At 47.4% G+C, this 24556-nt stretch overlaps 1 long non-coding RNA gene and 2 pseudogenes across 1 annotated transcript; all 3 read right to left on the bottom strand.

The window, feature by feature from the left end:
* Positions 1-2199: 2199 nt before the first annotated feature.
* Positions 2200-6414, bottom strand: LOC146201890 (kinesin-like protein KLP2 pseudogene; annotated as a pseudogene).
* A 7148-nt stretch (positions 6415-13562) lies between these two features.
* On the bottom strand, positions 13563-20050 carry LOC146201889 (uncharacterized). Its single transcript, XR_014701829.1, has 3 exons — positions 19963-20050; positions 18477-18602; positions 13563-13916 (listed from the first exon to the last, which is right to left on the bottom strand). It is a non-coding gene; the product is annotated as an uncharacterized LOC146201889 (long non-coding RNA).
* Positions 20051-22716: 2666 nt separating this feature from the next.
* On the bottom strand, positions 22717-24334 carry LOC146201888 (kinesin-like protein KLP2 pseudogene; annotated as a pseudogene).
* Between the last annotated feature and the right edge of the window lie 222 nt (positions 24335-24556).

The raw sequence follows: 24556 nt of genomic DNA, 5'->3' as shown, positions 1-24556 counted from the left end.
ACCTTTGCTCCGTGAAGTAGCCCGAGTGTATGCTCGACGGACGGGATTGGATGCCACTCTCTTAGGACGTGACGGTTGAGTGCACTGAAGTCTACACAGATTCTAGCATCACCGGTTGGTTTTTGGACCACCACCATAGGTGCACACCATTCAGTCGGTTCATCCACAGGTGAAATGACGCCATTTTTATTTCATTCGCTGCAGTTCAAGCCTTGTTTTCTCGTAGAGCGGAACTGGTATGCGCCGAGGGGAGCTCAAAGCAAATGCCTTCGCTCCTTCGCGCAAGCAAATGCGGTGCTATCTCTGTAGCTTGCCGAGTCCTTGAAGCAAAGAAGGAAATTCGTCTCTTTAGCTCACCTTCTTTAAGATGGTGCTGACGAACGTTAGCATCTGCAAGTCTTTGAATGCGTGCTTGCGGAGTAGGGGAGTGTGGACATCTTCCAGGGCGCAGACGTCCACCAGCGTTTTACGTCAACGGTAGGAGAGTAGAAGACGTGCTACGCCTTTGGCTGCGAGAAGTCTCCCATCAGGACCGTAAAGCTGACGCGGAGCACACGACAACGGAAGCTGATGTCGAATCATGCTCAGTGTCGCGGGAAGGAGGACAGACTCTTTGGCACCTGTGTCGATCTTGAATTTGACAGGTTGGCCTTGTACGAGGACAGTCGTCTCCCATGTCGATGTATCGAAGGACGAGACCGTACCAAGAAATGCCTGTTCGCTGTCGGGTCTTGATGCTTCAACGATGCCAACCCTACGTGACATGCCGACAGATGCGTAATGACCCTTCTTGTGGCAGCACTTGCACACATGAGACCTCGCTGGGCATAGTGAACGCGGGTGTCGGTCTTTTCCACACCTACGACACGTTGTCGGAACGTCGTCAGGTGCACGTAGATATGTCCTTGGTTCAGACTGCGATCGGCCATCGTTGACATGAGTAGCGTTTGTAGGATGCTTGACTTGCTGCCTGCCTGTTGCAACTTTATTGGCGGTCAACGTTTCTGGATGAAGCTCCGCTTGCTGTTGACGTATGCTTTCGACCTGCCTGATTGACTCGAGCGCCTTTTGAAGGGTATAGATCAGCGTCAAGTTGCAGTGTCGCAGACAATTTATTATCCTGAATTTCGGCGACCAGCCTGTCTCGAACCAGTTCCTCTCGAAGGGTGCCATACTCGCAATGGTTGGAAAGCGTGTAAAGCGCAGTCAAGAATTCTTCCACGGATTCGCCGTCATGCTGGACCCTCGTGTTGAAGCGTGCCCGTTCAAAGATCACGTTTCGCCGCGGAATGAAGTACTTGTCGAACTGCTTCAGGACAACCATTACATTCTTGGCGTTCTCTTCGGAGAGTTTGAATATTCCGAAAACGTCCTCGGCTTGGTCGCCCATCAAGTAAAGGAGCGTGTCTACCTGGTGTGGCGCTGACTTGCCGCAGACACCAGAAGCCGTGTAAAAACGCTCGAACGGCTTCCTCCATTTCGGCCACTCGACAGGAGTCGTGAAGCAGAAGGCCTCGGGCGGCTGAATGAAGAAGGTTTCCATGCGCCGGCCGTGTAGCCCAGGCTGTAGACGCTGCTTTGATGTTTGCCGACGTCGAAGGGGTGGCCGTGCGACAGGAAGGGGCACCGGGATGGCTCACTGTGGGAGTCGCGTTGCTTCTGACACCTTGTTGAGCTGCAGCCAACTAAGCCCGAGAGCTGCTAACAAATACAGTCTTTATTCCAGCCCGGCGTAAGCATAACTGCGCAGCACGAGCCGCGCCGAAGCTCCTGCTAGCTTCCGCGAGCACACAGCAGCGCCCTCAGGCTATCCAAGACTAGCTACTGCAACTGGCTACTGCCTACGACAACAAACATGTTGCACGGTGTTCTCCACAGTCCAAACTGCGGAGCCTGAACTGTGGACTACATAAGTGGGTGGATATGTTGGCTGCATCAGCGTCATTAGCAAGTCCATTGGATTTAGAAGTGTATTCCCCAACAGCAGTTCCTGGAATCGGCTGCAGAGGGTAGCAAATGATCATCCAACGCCTCTAAAGAATGATGCCGAGTGGTGACCTGTTCAGTGCAGTTTATTTCAAGTACCCTCAGGGCCCTGGTCGGGCGTTACAGAGCAGGGTTGGTACATCATATATTAAATACATTACAAGAAAAAAGATAGGCAGCACCAACACACGTACTTGGATTCGATCAAAACCATTATACAGTGCAATAATTACTGATTAGTAAGTTAGTTTCAACCTGGCTGAAGCAGTCCTCTGAGCTCTCCACGAATCCAGACCGTCTTCCTTGTTGGTCTGATCGATGACAGATGTTTGCTGAAGTTTATGATAGGGCAGGTCAATTTCGCCCATTGTAGTCTTAGCAACTCACAAGCTCCTCAGCAGATGCAGTGAATGCAGCTTCCGGACGCGAACAAGGGCAGCCTGCTGTCTCTCACAATATGACATGCCGTAGACAGCACCTGCTCAGTTGCATCCAAGCTCATCTTCGTGTTCCGGAGTGTGGCAGCAGTTTCTAGTAGGCGTTCAGTAAGTTCTGAAACTGCCTGCTTTTTTCTTAAATAGCACAGCCGAATAACTGCTTACAGCTTTTCTGTCGTAGACTAAGTCCGGGCTTCCTTCTCCAGAATCTCCTGTGACTGGCCGCTCGATCAGCATTCCATGTTCCTGTATAGTTCTCCTGGTCTACAAAGATCCTATTCTTGTCACTGCATGGTTGCTGCGAGGTCACTTCGCATCCTCTCTGTACCACATAATAAGAGCCTTTTTGGTGATCTTTTGGTTTACCTCTGGCCTGGGTATGCTCTTGGCCCGGAGGGCGTAGTAAAGGTGCTCGAGGTCTCCTCAAGGTTCGACATGTCGGGTGAGATGGTCGCAGCGATGGAAGTCATGGTGCGGCTGCCCAAGGAGCCCTACAGCAGCTGCGTCACTTTGGTTTTCCTGTAAGGCACACATGCTGCATTGTCCACCAAAGCAGTTATGACACGGCCCAAAGTAAGAAGAGATTGGTCGCCGTTGCCTGCTTCACGGGCTCCTCGGCCAATAGCGCCAAAGCAGCCTATGTTTTCGATGCCCACAAGGTCAACCAGGTCGAAGTGTCCAGTTTTCACCAGCTCATCGCCATCATCAGTCATTTCACGGATGCGGACAGTGACTGCAAAGAGGGCGTGACTGCGTGACGAGGTTGCGTTGAGCAGTGTGGCCGCAGCTTGGCACTTAGCTGCAGCCTTTTCAAGAGTGAAGACCTCTTGACGGTTGCGCACAGTGATCTCTTCAAGGCCTTGTATTATCATGGATCCCTTTCTAGTAGATCCATATGTATCAGCAGCGCGAACACAATCAGAGGAAAAGAAGAATAAGAAGGACAGAGCGCTGAACTTGCAACTTTATTAGAGGAAACTGAAACCCGCACTTATATGCACACCGAGAAAACACCCACCAGGGGGAATTATCACGGCGACGTGACCGTCAGGGCGCACGAGTGAACTGATAAAAAAAAAAAAAAAACACACGTGTCCGGGACATCAAAAGATTACACGAGGAGCATCAAACCTTTTCGTGAAATGACGCACTACGGGCATGTGTAAACAAGAATGGAAAAACAGGGTTGGGGGCGGGCAATGACGGAAGGTAACAATGGAAAAAACAGAGAAGAGGGGCGCGTTTTATTAAAAACATGGGAAGGCGAAAAGCGGTAACAAAGGTTAGCAATACGAAGGAGGGCGCCAACAATTAACACGGCTAAAGGAAAAAAAAGTGAGGGGTGTGCTTCTAAAATCTAGGTAAGATCAAATGCCGCCAGAGAGAAAGGTGAATTCTTTTTCAGATAGCGAGATAGATGGGGTGCTTACGCAGCCTTCCTTAAGACCTGAGATGTAGGCGGCTTCAACAATTTCGCGCGTCAGTTGATTCTTATGTTTCTTCAGGATGGTTGTCTTCTTGAAACTGGGGGTGCATTTCTTTTTGCTGTCACACCCCCGACAGTGGGCGGGTAAGTTTTTTAAAAGGGCCCCGGATAAATCGTTCTTATGCTCCATTAATCTCTCATTTAAACATCTCCCTGTTTGGCCTATGTAAGCCTTACCGCATGTTAAAGGAATTGAATAAACGACGCCTTCCTCGCAGGCCGCGAGAGGGTCGCGATGCCTGGTTGTACAGCCACTAATCTTTTTCTTATTATTGACTTTGTTACACAGGCTTGAGAGGCGCAGTGGGGCTGAAAAGACTACTTCGACGCCTGATTTTTTACCAATTTTTTTCAGATTGTGTGATATTTGATGCAGGTACGGCACAACAGCAACCCTTTTGTTCCGCGGTCGGGCCTCATTTGGAACGTCACATTCGTGCTTCATACCTTTCAGGATTATTTCTGCTACAGATGCAAGGAGAGATTGCGGGTAACCTGATTGCGTCAGCCTCAACACTTGGTTGGAAAAACTAGCCTGCAGCTTGTGTTCGCAGGATTTTGTGAGTGCGTTTTTAAAGGTTGACTTTACTATGTTTCTTTTGACCAGTTTTGAATGTGCTGAGTCGTAGGGCAGAATGGGTTTTTTGGCTCTTGGTTCAAATGACCAGCACACGTGGTTCTGTCCGAAAAAAACTTTTAACTCCAAAAACCTGATGGCGTTGTGTTCTGGGAATTCATGCGTAACTTCAAGAGGGGACATAGTCCTCGAAACAACTTGGAGAACTTCATCTGCTTTTGTTTGAAATGCTTCAGGGATGCAATCTAAGAGAACCAGGAAGTCGTCAACATAGCGGAAAATTTTGAGAACGCTTGAAGACTCGAGCTGGTCCTTCAAGGATCTGTCATGCATGACCAAGAAAAGGTCACTCAAAATGGGGGCTATGCATGAACCTATACATATGCCTTGTTTCTGAATAAATCTGCAGCCGTCCCACTCAGTAACTGTCGATTTTAGGTAAGTGCACAATACTTCAATGAAGCCGTCCACAGTTGCACCACACTCATTTTGGAAGGCCACCACACCGTGTCTATCTATGGCATCACGAACACATTCTATGAGGTCAGCCTGCGGGATGGAATAAAACAGGTCTTTAATATCAATGGAGAAGCCATTGAACGTCTTTGTGCTGTTCTCATGCAGGAACCCGATTACTTCTGCGGTGTTTTTTACAAAAAACTTACCCGCCCACTGTCGGGGGTGTGACAGCAAAAAGAAATGCACCCCCAGTTTCAAGAAGACAACCATCCTGAAGAAACATAAGAATCAACTGACGCGCGAAATTGTTGAAGCCGCCTACATCTCAGGTCTTAAGGAAGGCTGCGTAAGCACCCCATCTATCTCGCTATCTGAAAAAGAATTCACCTTTCTCTCTGGCGGCATTTGATCTTACCTAGATTTTAGAAGCACACCCCTCACTTTTTTTCCTTTAGCCGTGTTAATTGTTGGCGCCCTCCTTCGTATTGCTAACCTTTGTTACCGCTTTTCGCCTTCCCATGTTTTTAATAAAACGCGCCCCTCTTCTCTGTTTTTTCCATTGTTACCTTCCGTCATTGCCCGCCCCCAACCCTGTTTTTCCATTCTTGTTTACACATGCCCGTAGTGCGTCATTTCACGAAAAGGTTTGATGCTCCTCGTGTAATCTTTTGATGTCCCGGACACGTGTTTTTTTTTTTTTTTTTTTTTTTTTTATCAGTTCACTCGTGCGCCCTGACGGTCACGTCGCCGTGATAATTCCCCCTGGTGGGTGTTTTCTCGGTGTGCATATAAGTGCGGGTTTCAGTTTCCTCTAATAAAGTTGCAAGTTCAGCGCTCTGTCCTTCTTATTCTTCTTTTCCTCTGATTGTGTTCGCGCTGCTGATACATATGGATCGTTACCAACTAGCCCGACAGATCGTGTTTTTCTAGTAGAGTCCTCGTAAATCTTGAGCATCGGCGTGTCCTCGTGTGCACTCAGCAGATCAAAAACCTCCTCGCTGTACACCTCGAGGAAGGAAACCTCGATAGTGGCCTCGATGTCTTCTGATTGGAGCTTTTCGAAGAGCTGATGCAGAGGGGCGGGAATGGTCTCGGCCAGCTGGCCATTAGCCTACCACAGATGCACGTTTGATTGTTCATCCTCCTCGGCGACAGTGTAGCCGGTGCGCATTTGGCCATACACTAACACAGTGCAGCTGTAGCCATCATGATCTGGGCTATGGTGGGCCTATGACCGGCCGGTACACGTCGATCTGGTTTGCTTTGAGTCCAAACACCTTGTCAAAAGTGAATGACTTGCGGAGAGAACGCTCCGTAATGACACGGTCATTTACGAGGATCTCTTTCTTTTCCGCGACCACCTAGACCGCAGTTGTGCAGCCGCTCTTCTCCAGTGTGTTCGGGGGCCGCCACCGTACAAAAGCTTGAATGCGCTGGTTCCCCAGCTTCTTCGTAGCCATGGCGCTCATCAGACGAGGCGGATACACAGCAACACCAACATACACCGCCGCTGACGAATTTGTCTTCTTTTTTTTCTTCTTCCTTTATAAATGGCACATATACCCACGAGGGGGGATTGGCCATTGGAGAGCTAAATGTACTGCATGTAGGGGATTACTGTAAACAATCAATTACCAGCTAAACAAAAAAAAAGAACTGCGATTCAAGATCATAGAAATAAATAAAAAGAAAAAAAATTGCACTAAGTGTAAATTAGCACTAACGTTCGAATTTGTCTTCTTGTCTCCTCAAGCACGTACCCACAGTAGCGGATTGGTCGGGATTTAGTTCAGACACAAGAAATGATTACTTGATCCGAACTTAGGCTGTATTATATATAAATTATAAATTAGGAATCAGTTCTGGTGAGAGAGAAAGAAAACTTTTAATGAGCATATAATCAGTAAATATTCGCAGGAGCTGGGTGGTCGGTGCCCCTAGTCCAGGGCTCCGCTGGCAGCAGCTGACTTGCGGACTAGCTGGATAATCCAGGCTTGCTGGTCCAGGTTGTCGCTGGTCAGGGCCGCCTCCCACTGCTCGTGTGTCGGGCATGGCACTATTAACGTTGGGTCAGGTTTGTCCTCGCATTCCCAAGAGATGTGAAAGAGTGTGGGGCTTGCACCGCACCAAGGACAGTAACTCGTGTATTTTGTTGGGCTTATCTTATTTAAAATATGAAGATTAGGGAATGTGTTTGTTTGTATTTTTCTCCAGTCTATAGCGTCCGAGGAAGGAAGGTGTTTGTGTGGTGGTGAGAAAATTCTTCTTTCTAACCGTAGGTGTTCCAGCCTGTCGCCGTAGGGTCCTAGGAGAGGGGTGAGGTAGGGATGGGGATCCGCCCGGTTTGTAAGAGCTCGGGCTAGATCATTCGCTACCTCATTTCCTTCTAGGCCTTCGTGTCCAGGTGCCCATGTAATTGTGTGCGTCTGGGAGATGGAACGTAATATTGCACACGCTCTTTTGTGAGGTTTTCCGGCCAGGTAGTCCCTGCAGGCTGGTTGGGAGTCCATCACTACGTGTGATGACTTATTTTGGTTGTCTTGTGTTTTTATGGTGATGGCTATTGCCAGTGATTCCGCTTCCGCAGGATCCTTAGCATAGATCGAAGCCTGAATAATTGGCCTCTTCTTGTGGTCAACTGCAGCTATTGTGAACTTGCCAGGTTCGCCGTAAGCCCCTATGTCCACGTAGACAACTTCCGCGTCTTTAGACAATTGTTTTTCCAATGATTTGACTCTGGCTTTCCTTCGACCCTTCTGTAACTCATGGTGCATGTGCCTGGGTATCGGGTTCACATAGATGTTGTTTCTTGTGGATGTCGGAATTTGTGATTTGATCTCAGAAGTTCTTAGTGCCTGCCATAGCCCTAGTTTTGACAGGATTTCCCTACCCGCCTGCGTTGTTGTTAGGCGTTGTTTCTGACTCTCTAGAACCGCCTCCTTGAGCTCCTCGTAGTTGTTGTGCACTCCGAGCGCCCAAAGACGTTCCGTTGATGTTGTTGGCGGGAGGTTTAGGGCCGTTTTATAGGCTCCTCTTATGATAGTGTCAATGGCCCTTTTATCAGTGAATCTAATTTCGTGATATGGGAGCCCGTAGGTAATTCTGCTAACGACTAGGGCCTGTACAAGGCGTAGGGTGTCCTCCTCCCACATACCTTTCCGGTGGCAGGTCACCCTTCTAATCATTCTGGAAATTTGGTTGACTGTGGTTTTGAGTGTTTTGATTGTATAATCCACTCTCAAATTGCTTTGCAACCACAGCCCCAAAGCTCTGATCTTGTCCTTCTCTTGAATTATCTGATCTCCTAGAGAGAGCTGAATTTCTCCTGGGGACTTGTAATTTCTTCTGTGTAGCCTGATAAGTTCGGATTTTTCTGGGGAGCATTGAAGACCACTCTCCCCGGCAAATTCCTCGACTAGGTCTATAGCGGCTTGCAGAGCTTCTTTTTGCGCCAAGGATCCCTGAGTAGCCCAGATGGTGATGTCGTCCGCGTATAAAGTGAAGCCAATATCAGTGCGGGTCAACAGTTTTTTTTGCTAAATTTATCATTGCTATGTTAAATAGCATTGGAGAGATTATTGAACCCTGCGGTGTACCTTTGTTCGGCATGGGTACTTTTGGTGATCGGATCTCTCTAATTCCTATGGTGGCTGTGCGATCTGAGAGGAAAGCCTTCACGTATTTAAAAATTTTCTCTCCGCAGTTGATATTGTTTAATTCTTGCATTATGGTTTGGTGGCCAATGTTGTCGAATGCTCCTTTGAGATCTAGTGCCAGAATGAAATTTTCGCCTTTTCGGGGTATGGTGTTGATTACCTCTTCCCTAATCCGGAGGAAAGCATCTTGCGTGCAGAGTCCCTTGCGGAAGCCCAGCATGCAGGAAGGAAAGATGTTGTTTTCGTCGATGTAATTTTGGAGCCTTAGGTGGACTACTTTTTCATAGAGTTTTCCCAGGCAAGAAGTGAGGGAGATAGGACGGAGACTCTCCACAGCCGGTGGCTTTCCAGCCTTTGGTATGGTGATGATATCCGCGTGTCTCCAAGCTGATGGGACCTGTCCCTTCTCCCACAGTCCTTTGTTGATGTACTTCGTTAGGTCTTGCAGATGTTCGGTGCTTAAGTTCCTAATCATAGCCTAGGTGACTTTGTCTCCTCCAGGGGCAGTGTTTCTTGTAAATGTACGGGCGGCTGAGTAGACCTCCGCCAGTGTTATGGGGGAGTCAAGGGAGGGGTTTGGTTGACCCGCATATGAAGTTTGGCAAGCCGGAGTAGGGTCTCCTATGTATTTCTTGTGCATGGCGGTGATCAACTCTGCATCTGTGCCCGGGTATTTATGGGCTATGGTGTGGAGGGTTCTTCTTGTGGCCGTTTTGGTTTTTGATGTGTCTATCATGCTTCTTAATATTGACCATGCTTTAGCCGTGCTTAGGGTACCTTTCAGTGAATTGCAGAAATCTGCCCAGTTTTGCTTGGCGAGCTTTATAGCATACTCTTGTGCTTCAGCCGTAACCTGTGCTATCTTCATTTTAAGTTTTCTATTTAATTTTTGCAATTTCCACCGTTTTAATAGACTTTTTCGGGCTTCCCATAAATGTAGGAGATGTCTGTCTACTTCTGGGGTTTTTGTCGTTGTGTTGATAGTCTTGGTCGTTTTTGCATGAGCATCCTTCAGGCTTTGAACCCAATCTTCAATTGTTGTGATGCCGTCGTGTGGCCGTCTAATTTGTCTGAACTTATCCCAGTCTGTTATTTTAGTAGAGCCAATGTTCCTTTTCATACGGGTTGTCATTAGGGATAAGCTAAGGATTTTGTGATCGCTGCCAAGTGTTTCTTCTAGATTGGTCCAGGTGCAATGTCTTAAGTTTTTGGTGAAAGCTAGGTCTGGGCAGGTGTCTCTGCTTACACTGTTTCCTATTCTAGTGGGGGACATGGTGTCCGTCATAAGACAGAGGTCCAGCTGCTCAGCCGCTTCCAACAACTTGGTTCCCTTCGGGGTGTCCTTGTGGTAGCCCCATGCCGTATGTACAGCGTTTAGGTCCCCCATAATAATAAGGGGGTTCGTTCCCGCTATGCGTGTGCATTCCAGTAAAAGTGGCTTGAAATCTTCGTGCGTGTTGCTTGGAGGACTGTAAAGGTTTAGAACAAACACACTCTTCTTTCTTCTTTTTTGAGAGATGATCTCGATGAGAACTTGATTAATTTCACTGAAGGGAAGGTCGTGCGGTATGACTGTTAGTGTGGGAGCCACTAGTGTAGCTATTTTAGGTGCCGTGTCATGGGTGTATGTGAGGTATCCTTTGAGGTATGTTGTGCATCCTGTTTCTTGGAGACAGATGACGTCCGGAGGTATCGGTTGATTTTGAATAAACATCTGCAGGGAGCTGCGTTTCTTCTTGAAGGAGCGACAGTTCCACTGCCAGAGCTCTAGGTGGTTTGGTTGCCGGTTAGGGGAGGCAGCCATCAGCGTTACTCGCCACTGACTCGCAGTCGCTGAGATCTGTCATGCCAGCGGACCTTCGGTGGGTTTTTAGTCGAGGGTCATCGGGGATTCCCGTGCGTTTTCGCACCCCCTGAGTTATTATTTGGATTTTCGAATTGAATTCTTCTTGAACTGCCGCAAATTGAGTTTGCGTGGCAATTTGTTGGTCTTGGAGTTGTTTGGTTAGTTGTGTCATGGTCTGCTGCATTTGAATAATCATTTGTTGCATTTGAGTAAGAATGCTTGGTGCGTTTTCTTGAGTGTGAAGTCCGAGAGCTTGCGTAAGCGTTTTCTGCCGTTGCGTTTGGAGTACACTCGCCTGTTGAGGTTGAGATGCGGAGGTGTTTACAGCATTTTGTACCGGTTGTGGCTATCGATACTATTGATGAGGGTTGGGGGCAGTTTGCTTCTGACCCATTTGTAGCAGTTGTTGTAGTTGTTGTTCCACCTTATTAAGGCGTTTCTGTTGTTCTGATAGTTTTATTTCCAGTTGTCTATTTTGCTCCTCGAGCCTAGTGCAATCCTGGCATGGACCATACCCATTTAGAGCAGTGGGAGAGGCAACCTGAGCCCAGCTTACCCTTTTGCTGTCGTGCTCTAGCTTGTCTGGCGTCGCCCCTATCGCTTCTGGTGGTCCCTGCTGGTTGGGCCTGATCTGTTGTGTCTTCTGTTGGGAATAGTAGGCTGTCAAGTCCCGTCCCTTGGATCTCGATCGGGATTGGGGTCTCTGTTTCTCTGCCAGCTGCTGTTCCTCCTCCTCCGATGAAAACCAGCGGCGCTCCATCGGCTTGATCTGCTGATCTCTCTGGCTGACGTGCTGCTTGGGGGGCTTCTGTTGCTGATTGTTATTGCTTTGTTTAGCTTTGTTGTTGTAACGTCCGATATGTGCCCTGAGGCGCTGCTTGCAGGCCTTGTCTCCTGTTGGGTGGTTTCCCTGGCAGGCCACGCACTTGGCTTCACAGGTGTGGTTTTCCTCTGGTTCATGAAGGCCGCAGTTCCGACATACGTTGGCGTTGGGTGTTGGGCAGACATCCGCTCTGTGGCCTGCCTTGAGACAGTCTTGGCAGATCTGTTGGGTTGGTCGATATGGGTAACATGCCGTCTCTCCCCCGTAATAGATGACGTAGCGGGGGAGAATGGGGCCTATGAATGTTAGCACTGCCGTGCGAGACTTTCCCAACATTCGTGCTTGAACGAGCTCGACCCCTTGTGTGCCTAGTCGGATGTTTGATAGAAGCTCCTCTGATGGTGTGTTTGGATCCACTCCATGAATAACTCCTCTGATGACGTCCTCAGGCGCCGCCAGGTAGATGTTGACTTCGTAAGCCTTGTTTTCCAAGGTCAGACTCTTGATGTGCCGTATGGCGTCCGCAGTCTCGTCGTAAGGAGTGCTGACTATGATGATGTTCGATCCTGTGCGGGGTCTCACAATAAATTTGGAGAAGTCGCACAATTCCGGGTTGTTGCAGGCAGCCACGATGGCTCTTGAGAACTGGGTAGGAACGAATTTTCTGACTTCCATGCCCTTCTTGGGTCTTATTATCACCTTATAGTGAGTTTTAGGAAGGGGTGGTAATTTCCTCCTCTTCTGAGACGTTGTTTGATCCATAGCCGGCTGTACTGGCGATGCTATCGTTTTCTTCGGTTTCACGACGGTCTGCAGCAAGTGTGTCGGGGGAGCATAGATCTTTCCTGCGATCACGACTTGTTCGCCTCTTGCTAACCTTTGACGATTCTTCTTGCATATGTTTACGTGCCAGTTGGAGTAAAGGTCATCCGGCGTCCAGGCATGACCCTCTTCCATGTCATTAGAAGTTTGGATTTGGACGTCTAATTCCATTCCCTGGTGTTTAGCAGAGTGAGCTGGGTTAGCGGTTGTTGAACACAGACCACTAGATCCCGCTTCGCCTTGGTCTAAGGCATCCATGCGCTCTGGATCGGCATTACTAGGCCTCGCATCGCCTAGCATGGCCGCCGCCGAGGAGCTTCAAAAGCCCATTTTGATGTCCAATAAAACACTCACGGGTTTGAGAAAGGCCTCGGTGAATTCCGAACGACTTCAGGAAGGTCCTCGAAACAAACTTTCCAGGATTTCTTAGATTTTCCAGACAATTTCCTTTCTTGTTAGCCGAGCCCAATCGAAGTGCGTCCGCTCCCGTCGGCTTCTTCACCGCCCCAGTTCTGCTGAAACAATTTTTTTGGTGAAAAATTGTTAGAAAAAAAGTGACTGCCTGCCGCCACCCCACACTTTCCAAATTTCAACTTCATCGTTTTCAGTTTGAACCGGCCTTCGCGGTTTTTACACAAGCCTCTCTTCAATCTTTGCGATTGAATATTGCCTCGAAGTTTCGTTCATCTTAGGCTGTTAGCGCTCAACGACGCCAAGATGCGGCCTTATCACTTCTTTTGAAACGTCCCAGCCGGCCATAGACGTCCGACGGTCGACCGACGGAAGTCCGGTTATGTTCGATATACGTACAGTGGACGTCCGTCGGACTATCGTTCGTGGATCCGGATCGCGTCCCACGGACGTCCGACGGACAGTCGGAGACGGACATTCGGACGTTTCCCGGAACTTGCTTGCAGGGCCCGCTATTGGTGTAAAAACTTGCCAATAACATTCGTGTAAAGCTCAGCAAGCATGTGCCATGGAAATTTCAGTCACATACTAGTGCTCAATGCCTTTGTCGTGAGAGTAAAGCAAACAATATGCAACAGGTTCAAGTTTCCTGTTATCTGCTTTACTTTCACACACGCAGCATTGAACAGCAGTGTGCAATTAAAACTTCCATTAAAGAGGCACATATGCTAGCTGAGCTTTACACAAATGCCCCGCCGGGGTGGCGCAGTGGTTACGGCGCTCGACTACTGTGCCCAAGGACGCGGGATCGAATCCCGGCCTCGGCGGCCGCTTTTCGATGGAGGCGAAAAGCAAGGCGCCCGTGTGCTGTGCGATGTCAGTGCACGTTAAAGAACCCCAGGTGGTCGAAATTTCCGGAGTCCTCCACTACGGCGTCTCTCATAGCCTGAGTCGCTTTGGGACGTTAAACCCCACAAACCAACCAAACCAACCTTTACACAAATGCACCATTCCTGAAAACATGCGAAGTGCATAGGCATACCAGCATGCGAGGTTGTAAAAGCATTTTTTTTTGCTTTATTGCAAAAACTGCATGCATAAATAGTCTACACTAAAAAAATATCGATGTTAAGGAATGGTATGGTAAAATGCAGGCCAACTGGAGTATTAAGAATCTACTTGAATAATTTTTTTAATTATTCTTGGCCGTGACAGCTCTTCCCTTGGGGAGGTGGTGGAGGAAAAGGTATTTATTGAAACCTAATATTTCGGAATTAGCGAGAGATGATCGAGTTCTCTGTGGGCGGCCTCCGCAGGCCGGGATTCCAGGAGCAGTTACTATCCTGTGCATTTGCTCGATCAGCTGTTGCTGGTCTTTCAGGCCTAAGATGGAAAGAGCAGGTTGGGCTCCTCCTGCAATAGAAGGGAAAATGAAATTGAAGTTATCTGTGCTGAACTTTGATTACACATCTCCAAGGGCAACTGCCAGTTTCTCTCAATTGCTTTTTCCAGATGGCACTGTACGCATGCATCTCCATTCAGAACTGTCACATACTATATAGAAAGGCCATATAACTGCAGCAAAACCCATGCAGAATAACAAAATATACAAACGTAGTTTGACCAGAACCTGGCATTCAGTATTTTAATGTTTTTATGTCGTCTCTTTGAACATGCCACTCTGACCAAACATGGCATGTTATGCTTGCTGCTATGCGCCCTCAGCAATGCCCAAGACATGGAGTGCACATGCAGAGAAACTAAGCATAAAGGATGCTGTATATGAACATAAAGCACAGCCAGAGCATTGCAGTATTACACAGGTACGCATTGGCGGCAGAAACCTGCATTTTGAGCGGTTTAACAGGCAGATTTCAAAAGTCATTGTTCCTGCTCTGAAAAGAAGTGATCAATAATAACATCATTTAAAATTGTTACCTTTTTGTTCTGTAAACTGCACATTTCGCTGGCTTCCATGTACCCTCTACCGAAGACATTCCCTGGGCGTGTCAGGGGTATATCGACATCAACATCTAGGCTGCAAGCGTCTAGAAAGCATCTCCTTAGAGCAGCTGCGACGAAGTAACTTATCTGATAACTTGCAAGCTGCTGCAGCAGAATAAAGATAGACATTTGACATGTGGCTACAGCCCAATGTGGAAGCATAGCCCGCCGCAGTGACTGCGCAAAGTTCATGCTTCTACAAGAGTTAAAAGTAAAGTTATTTGTTTACCCACAGCGCTATATGTGACATTACAATAGCAAGGCTTATAGTTACACAAAACACTAAAAGCTGACAACCACAAGCTCCTGATGTATTACCGGCAGCATGCAGCATGGATGTTAGTTACTGAAATATGGTTCCATAATTCTGGCAACCAGCTGTGCATGTATGTCATGGATTTCACAACTACGCACAACAAATTGCAAAAAAAAAAATAATGGTCTTTATAAATGCAGCCAGCTGTTCACAAGAAACACTGTAGCTTTTTTATGGGGAAGGTAGTGGGCGCCAAAGAAACTGCCCCTGTAAAGGCGCCTAATTTGCCCCTATGTAATATCGGGGACAAAAGTGTGTGGACTACACAAACTGCAATCAATGCACATAACTTTCACATCGACCAGGAAACTCGGACCATGCTTGTCGATGTGAAAGTTGAACGTTAGTTCTTTCATGTGTGCAAGAGAAATAAGGTCACAATTCGTTTACATCACGATTCTAGTCCAAAATCTCCTGACATACTGTCCAGAGACGTTTGCCCCCGCAGTATAAGCCACCACTTGGGTAAGAGAATAGTAAAAGAAGTGTATAAAAGACATTAGTGCTGTTGGACAGCCATAGCTATAAAAATGGTATTGACATTGGAGTACTGCATTAAGGCGGGGCCTAGGGCATTACAAAAGCAAGAGTTAGTGTCCGCTGGTCCTCATTTGAACGAACAAGAGGGGGGGGGAAGAAATCTACCTCAACTACATGTTTTGAGTGACACCAAGCCACAATTAGCATTAAAGATATCACACAGTTTTGTGGAAGATTTGGGAGCACTTTGCTGCTTTCTTACAGGATTGGACAAAAGAGCTCACCATCTTCAGAAAGGGATGTTATATAGAAAAGAAAATAGTGAATTTACTGCATCTGGCCACAACTTGCACACGGAGAGGAAGATGAACTGAAAACTTTATACATGAATGTACGTATTTACAACAGGTGAAACAAAGACCATGATCTATGCCGAAGAGGAAAGAGATCAAAATCTAGCTCAGAACGAGTTCTCCAGGCCGCGGAGCCGTTTCATTAACTTCGGGACTCCGCCCACATTTCTCATCCCCAATGACAACGAACTCCCACATGACTGGCTAACAAACATTTTGGCATGTCTTTCCACTTTCATAAGGTTCTTCACCCTCTCCCTAATACAAGCAATGCAAAAGGGACAACACATTCGTTTCACAACAAACGGAATTTAGAGAATGGACCTCGAAATGATTGGCTCACTAGGTCACATGCCAAACTCTCTCCCCTAGGAAATAAAAAAAGAAAAAAAAATTAGAACCCATCAAAACGGTGTCCCACGTGCGTGCCCAAAGCTTGCACCCTTGGCGGCTCCTTTTACAGGGCAATTACTGCAATTATTGGCGTCCGAGTCAGCACCATTGCGGACCACATCAGAAGAGCCAACCCACATCCTCCCGCTCCACATCATACCGCAACTGTTACACACTTGCCGTTTTTCAACGCCGCCATCTCCCACCATTGTTGACATCCAGGGTTGGAATCCTCAACGAGACCCCACTCAGCGCGCCTGCACTGAATAATTGTCACTTTTATGGGCTCCCCAACAAGGAAGAGGGCCTTACACCCTTCAACCTGACAGTGTTTTTTCTTCGAACGATAAGCAGTTCTTCCAAAAGAGGTGCTCGTTTCAAAGCTGTGCTGCCTCCGGGTGATGGGTCCAGTCAGCGTACTAAGGACCCCTTAGTTGTATACTGTTCGTAAAGCTCCTTAAATAAAAATGAGCCCCCTACATGACACAGCAACGAGAACAAATTGCCTGTCCCCACGTCTTCGAGTGCGACAGCAAAGTCCTCGGAAGAGGGGACTTCTTTCCCTCTCTGCCTACGTTTCCGTTAAGCACTGTAGCTGCTGTAGCTGCCTCTCTGTGCGCGTCTCTCCGCCTCCTGTCCGAGGGCAAGTGGGAGACGGCCGCAGCTGGGCATTGAACAGGTGACCCAAAAAGAGCAGACTAATAATGGTGCCTAGCATACCCACCTATCCCTTACAGAAATCATTAAAGAAATGAAAGCAACACATCAGATAACGCTACATTGTTTCTAAGTGCAAAGTCGACAACTCCAAGTCATATAAATATATGTACATCTCCGCACATTAACTAGACAGAAACAGTGCAGAGTAAACTAATAATTCAGTGTCTAGCAACACCATTAAAAGAGGATAAAGGCCACGGGGGGCTACGATTATTAGTACCATTTTGCCTTTAAACTACAATAACATACTTGTTGCAAGCTTAAAATCAAAGATTCACACCTGTCCCACCCACAGCAATGGAACACACATCTGACTCAACTCTGCAGAGAAAGAGCAAGCTAGACTATTACAGAAGCACCCTTGGTTGTTTTTCTGGCATTTCTGAGGGTGAAGAATCTGACTTGTCAGTAGCATGTATATGAATAAGAATCCTATGACAGTAAATGCATCCGATTTTCTGGAGTGGCTTTTCTTTGCTGACCACATATGAGGTGAGCTATAATTTTTCCAACTTGGCCTAGGTTTATTCCATGAATAACAAAGCTATAGCAGGTACACAGTCGTCCACTCAGGCTGAAAATGCGAGTGCGTGGCATGCACTTTTTGAGATGCCACTGCATCCATCGCAGCCGCACACCGTAGCGAAGAGGCAGACAGCGTGAAGTACCAGCCTCTAGTCCCTCTACCACCACTGGGGTCCCAAACTAGGGACCCCTTGTTTTTTTCAGGACAGGCCCCCTCAGGGTAAGCTAGTGAGTAACCTCCTGTATTTGTATCTGATGGAAATGTTTTCCACCACCACCCACAATACGCAGCTGCGCATCATAGCAGATGTGAAGCAACAGCTCCTGGTCCTTCTACGCATAAGCCACTTTGCCTTGATGCATGCCTGCGCACCATAGTAAAGAGGCAGACGACATGACGCAGCAGCTCATGGTACCTTTATACATGAGCCCCCCCATTGTACTTCGATACGCACGATAGCAAATATACAGACTACGCCACACAGCAGCTCCTGGTCCCTCTATGCATAAGCCATTTTGCTTCAATACGCACCTGCGTACCTGAGCGAAGAGGCAGACGTGAAGCTGCAGCTCCTGGGCCCTCCATGCACAAGCCACTTAGCATCAATGCACGGCTGTGCACTGTAGTAAAGAGGCGAAGGACGTTAAGCAGCAGCTCCTGGTCGCTCTACACATCAGCCATTTTGCCTCGATGCGCATCTGCACACCGTAACAAACAGCCAGATGTGACAAAGAAGCTCCTGGTTTCCCTACACATAAACCACTTTGCCTCAATGCACGTCTGCACACCGGAGCAAAGAGGCAGATGACGTGAAGCTGGAGCGGCTGGTCCCTCTACGCGCAAGCCACTTAGCCTTGATGCATGGCTGTGACGGATGCATTGCTATTTTGCAAACTGCATGCCACACATTCTCATTCAAGCTAAGAGTGGACGACTGTGTAAACGTAAAATACTGGTTATTTACTTCAATGGACAATGACAAAAAGTAACATGGTGGACAATGTAAAAAGAATTTGCTGCATAAAGTTTGTTGCAACCAGTTCTACATCCTACATGTAAACAAGCTAAAACCTTAATGTCGAAGGGATGTCCTGTGTGTTTAAAATCATCACGCTCAAACAACTTCAACACTGACAATCATGATTCAATATTAATAATATAGATAATGATACAATACTCACTTTTAGCCATACCAAAGAAATGAAAATGCAAAGGGATGTTGCTGTTTTTTCCCCGTGGATGACAGTTTTCCATGCTCAAAGTGCTGCTTCCTGTTGGCCTACAAAATCGGCTACAGCAAATGGCATCTGAAATTTTTTTGGAAGCCTCATGCTAGTCTTCAACCAGAAAAGCATTGCCATACAGAAGCAGAACACAAATACTTTTACAACACACTAAAAGCACCAACTGCGGTGCTGTTTTTAGGATGACTAGGTACAGGTTTTGCTGTAGCAAGCCAAATGTTAGCCTTCAATAAGGAAAGCATTCCCATACAGAAACAGAACACAAAAACTTTTACAACACATTAAAAGCATCAATTGCACAAATGCTTGTAAGATGACCAGGTACAGGTTTCTGCTATAGCCCACATCATGTTACCAGCGGTTATCAGAAGCCTTGTATGTGAGCATGATGCCCTAGATTCAATTTATGGCTATCACTGTATTAACAAGCATGGGTTTAAAGCTACTTTAATATGATAATCTAAGAACATGGTAAGAGCTTTCAGTGCGAGACATAAGCTCAGTATCATGCACTATAAGGTGCTGCATGGCTCTAGTGTAGCTTTGGCATTATCTCGCTGTCAGTAATGCAGTGAAGTTCTGAGGAGCCTTTGAATATCTGTAAGGACAAAGCAACAACAATTTTGTTTTCATCTCACTTTTGCTCAGCTCGTTTTTTTTTTTTTGAGCCCGCGGCTCGCATGACCTCCCAGTATGCCTGTTTTGCATAAAAGAAGGCGTTGCAGGCACCAAAGCTCACAGCCCAAGTCTATCGCGGCGGCGGTATGTCAAATTCGTGCCAGAACAGCGCAGAACAACGGGTCAAGAAAGAGACAAGTGCTGACTTTTTTTTTTCTCTCATCTTCTTGTCCGGTTGTTCTGCGCGGTTCGGTCCCACATGCATAACAACCATGCGCAAGGTGCTGTCCTGGTTTGTCAAAGCTGAAGGAGAGTACTAAACCTTTAGTTATTTAGTAGCTACAGCCGTTCCTTCTAGAAACTGTAGTTGCCGTAAAGCTCAAGAGAGAAAGATCAGCGGGTGTCCAATTAAAAAAAAAAAACAACACTCGCGACGTTTTCACAAGTGTAGGCATGTCGCACGATAGGCTCGAGGAGTGCAAAAGTTTTCTCGTATAGTTTTTACAACTCAGCACGTTGCGCATGGTTAACAAATTAACTCCTTTAAAGCTCGGGCAGGCACTCCTTTATCAGAGACAGAGAAGTTGCGCGGCTTACTGGCGCAGCGTCCAGTAATGCCGAGAAAGATGGCCCTCAGATTTGAGGCTGCACTTTAGTTAATCGGCGCGGAGCCATCCTGTCAGTCTCGCCTAAAACACTCGACCGTTCGGCTGCTGTACAGAGCTGTTTCCTTACCCAAAAGCTCAGCACCATCGGTGCATCGAAAAGTTCCACTAAAGAAACAAAAGTTCGGTGAAATACTTACTTTGGAATCGGCGGGTGAACAAAGTGTGCCAGCCACACCAAGCCACAGCAAAAACAATGCTAGCAGTGCATTACAGCTGTAGGTATTTGTAACTGCGCAGAAAACGCGGAACACGGAAACGTGAAGCCATCTTCCATGACTAAACTTCTACTTGTCAGGTGGATTGGATTGGCTCATTTCAGATTTTTTTGAGGATAGGTTCGGTTTCGTTCTTTTTGAGCTTGCTGCTTGCTGCGTCTATTCAGCCACTGATTAAAATTTCACCGAAGCATCATGATAGAAAAATGTTTAATGGTCATTTAACTTTTAATCAAAAATTTTTGATGGAAGAATTCAACGATGAAACATGCGGAAAATAAAAAAACTGTTTAATGGAAACGCTTTCTATCGCATTGATTCGCTCTGGCATCATACAATGCACACTTGACGGCATTACTGATTTATACGCAGTTCAGACGAGCACGACGACTACAAACTATATTATAGCTGTGTAAAAGAAAATCCAGTGGCGGACGTACGGCGGCTGTCCGCTGGGCGAACGGATTCAACAATCCGCTTTCGTACGTACGCCGGAATTCCGGCGGACGTCCGAAATCGGCCGCCGAATTGCGGCCGAGTTCGGTTGTCCGTCGGACGTCAGTGGCCGTCTGGGGTGCGTGCGCCCGGGTTTATCTCGTATGATCGGAGCAACGCGTGGCTTCTGCCACTTGCTCTAGATTGTTATAGTTGCCTTTCGCTCCTTATCGGACAGCTTTTCTTGCCAGCTTTAAATTGACCGCAACCGAGAGCAGCAGGCACCATCGAGCACGACTCGCTATCGCCGCAGCCAAAGTGTTCCTTTCTATGCTGGGGCGAGATAGCTCCATAAAAGGTTTTCTTTTTTTTCACATTCGTATGGTACCTTCCCGACTCTAGGTCTGCCGTCAACACAACGCGAATATACTCAGAGAACCCATGATGTTAGATTCGGCGAAAGAACCCGAGCGAAGAGGGTTTCGCACAATCAACTGATGGATGTTTTCTGCTTTAAAGGGACGCTGAAACAGTTACGCCGCAAATTTTGTTCCTACATAAACTTCGATCGTTGGCATTTTTTCTCTCTCTTAGCGCTAGGACGGGAGCAAACTAGGTATTCATTACTTGTAAATTTGGGGGTGATAAGAGAATAAATCTGACGATGATGATGATGATGATGATGATGTAAAAATTATGGACTCTGCGATCGCCAACTATGGATGTGGACGGTGGTGTGAGCTTTTGATTTTCGTCCTTCCGGCTGGTGTACTAGACCATAAAAGCTCCGTTTCGGCGATGGTGAGTTGTTTGTCAATGGATAGTGGTAACCTACCATCATACACACCAGATTCAATTTCTCCTAGGCGTTCATTTTATATACAATAGCCGCGCCGATATACTACGGCTTACCGGTGTTACCCCCACCACACACGGGCCATTTTCCAAACAACTGCGGGACGGATTTACGAGATCCTTCGCTGAAAAACGGTGTGTTTGTGGATTGTACAACGCCAGGTTTCAGCCCGTCGCGTAGTCCGTGGCCGCAGTCATGAATGACCCTGAAAAGCCGCGAAGTACAAAAAGAGCAGGAGAAGAACAAGAAGAAGAACAAGGAGAATAACAAGTACAACAAGAAGAAGAACGCTGGCATCGTTTAAGCATTAAGCTCTTTGGCACCCGTTTCTGGGTTTCGCGTCTTCATTGCCGTCGGCATCACCATCGCCTTTGTCCCTCGTAACCGTTTGTCTGTAATTGCACATACATGTGTTGCTCGAATTTTATCTGAAAGCTGAAACAGCTCATCAGCTGCGCTCAAATTTCGTATTAAGAAGTACAGTAATCGTCGTTAATTTGTTTTATAAATTTTTGAATATCCAAGGGCGACAAAATCATGTGAAAATACGCAGGCGCATTCAGTGAATTCAAAACTGCTTTATAATCTGTATATGCAACATTACGGCAGGCTGGTTTGCGGTTAGGGGCAGCTTTTAAACCAGCTTATCATTTCACGGGCCTCCTGCATCTCTGACAGCTGACACTTTGTCGTTGCGTTGATAAGTATGCTGAAAAAGACCATTACTTCAAGCGTACTGGCAATGCAGACAGTTATAGGAGCAGAAACGAAGATTATCCACATTTCATGCAATGCTGGGAATCACAGGGTTATGTTGATCTATACGATAAATAATCACCTTGCTAAACGAATTAGGTAACCTGAGCAAGGACATTAAAAAGACAAAAGCTTGGAGTTGCACGCAACGGCCACAAATGAGATAGCGGCCTATATTCCTGCCCGACACCTCTTGCCACCCGACTCGCAGCACGCAGCTGTTTAAGGTTGTCGAGAAAAGAAAAAGACCAAAAAGAAACAGGGGGTCATCAGAGCGCATGATAGCGTCCTAAACATGTTGCACGGTATTGTCCACAGTCCAGGCTGTAGCAATGGGTGCACATGTTGGCTGCAGCACCTTCATCAGCAAATCCCTTGGCTTTTGAAATGTATATGCCACAACAGCAGTTCCTCGAATCTGCTGCAGATGGTGGCAAATGATCTTCCAACGCCTCTAAGAAATGACGCCGAGTGGCGACCTATTCAATGCAGTTTATTTGAAGTACCCTCAGAGCTCGGTTTGGGCGTCACAGAGCAGAGTGGGTACATCATATATTCTATACAAGAAAAAATAGGCAGCACAGGCACATATACGCGGATCCAATCGAAACAATTATACAGTGCCATAATTACAGATTAGTGACTCTCAACCTGGCTGAAGCGGTCCTTTGAAGTCTCCACAATTCAGACTGTCTTTCCTTATTGGTGTGATCGATGACAGATGTTCACTGAAGCTTATGATACAGCAGGTCAATGTCGATCATTGTAGACTTAGCAACTCACACAAGCTCCTCAGCAGCTGTAGTCAGTGCAGCTTCCGGACGCGAACAAGGCCAGCCTGCCGTCTCTCTCAATCGACATGTCTTAGACGGCACCTGATCAGTGGCATCCTAGCTCATCTTCTTTTGCCGAAGTGCAGCAGCAGTTGCTAGGAACCGTTCAGATGTGACTAAAACTGCCTTTTTTTTTGCAGCTGATTAACTGCCGATAGCTTTTCTGTTGGAGACCCAGTCTGGGCTTCCTTCTCCAGAATCTCCTGTGACTGGCCGTTCCATCTGCATTCCATGTTCCTGTACCTAGTTTTCCTGGTCTACAAAGATCCCATTCTTGTCACTGCATGGTTGCTGCGAGGCCCATCCGCATCCTTTCTATATACTCTCTGTACTTCTTAATAAGAGCCTTTTTGGTCATATTTTGGTTTACCTCTGGCCGATTGTTTATGCTCTTGGCCCGGTGGGCGTATAGTAAAGGTGCTCGAGGTCTTCTCAAGGTTGGGCATGTCGGGTGAGATGGTCACAGTGATGGAAGTCATGGAGCGGCTGCCCAAGGAGCCCTGCAGCAGCCGCGTCATATTGCTTTCCCCGTAAAGCACACATACTGCATTGTCCACCAAAGTTATGACACGGCCGAAAGTAAGAAGAGATTGGTCGCCGTTGCCTGCTTCAGGGCTCCTCGGTCAACACCGCCAAGGCAGCCTATGTTCTCGCTGCTCGCAAGGTTGAGTTGTCCAGTTTTGACCAACTCATCGCCATCATCAGTCATTTCGCGGATGCGGACAATGACTGCGCAGACAGCGTGACTGCGTGACGAAGTTGCGTTGAGCAGTGTGGCCGCAGTCTGGCGCTTAGCTGCACCCTTCTCGAGAATGAAGACCTCTTCACGGTTGCGCAGAGTGATTTCTTCAAGGGCTTGGATTATCACGGATCCCTTTCTAGTAGAGTCCTCGTAAACCTTAAGTATCGACGTGTCCTCGTGTGCACTCAACAGATCCCCATTGTATAACTGGAGGAAGGAGACCTCGATAGTGGACTCGAGGTCTGGTGATTGGAGCTCTTCGAAGACCTGATGCATAGCGCGGGGAATAATCCCGGCAAGCTGGTCATTAGCCCAGCCCAGATGCGCATTTGATCGTTGACTCTTTATGAAGGTGTAGCCAGACCACATTTGGCCATACGCGAACGCAGTACAGTTGTAGCCCATCATGACCTGGGCTATGGTGGGCCCCATGACCGCCCGGTGCACGTCGATCTGCTTTGCTTCGGGTCCAAACACCTTGTCAAAAGTGAATGACTTGCGGAGAGAACGCTCCGGAATGACGCGGTCATTTACAAGGATCTCTCTCTTGTCCGCGACCACCTCGACTGCACTTGTGTAGCCGCACTTCTTCTCCAGTGGGTTCGGGGGCCGCCACCGTACAAAAACTTGAATGTGCTGGTTCCCCAGCTTCTTCGTAGCCGTGGCGCTCATCAGACGAAGCGGAAAAGCAGGAACACCAACATGCACCGCCGCTGACGCATTCTTCTTCTTCCTCTTCGTCTTCTTCTTCCTTGGTGAACGGCGCATATACCCACGAGGGGGGATTACCTATGGTTCTGTGTGGAGAGCCAAATGCACTGCATATACTGGATTACCGTAACCAATCCATTATCAGCTAAAGAAAAAAAAAATAACTACGATACAAGATCGTAG

Source organism: Amblyomma maculatum, chromosome 1 (genome assembly GCF_055883805.1).
Source record: "Amblyomma maculatum isolate TAMU_Amacu chromosome 1, ASM5588380v1, whole genome shotgun sequence".
NCBI lineage: Eukaryota > Metazoa > Arthropoda > Arachnida > Ixodida > Ixodidae > Amblyomma > Amblyomma maculatum.
The sequence above is the reverse complement of the archived record's forward strand: the minus strand, read 5'-3'. Positions and strand labels throughout refer to the sequence as shown.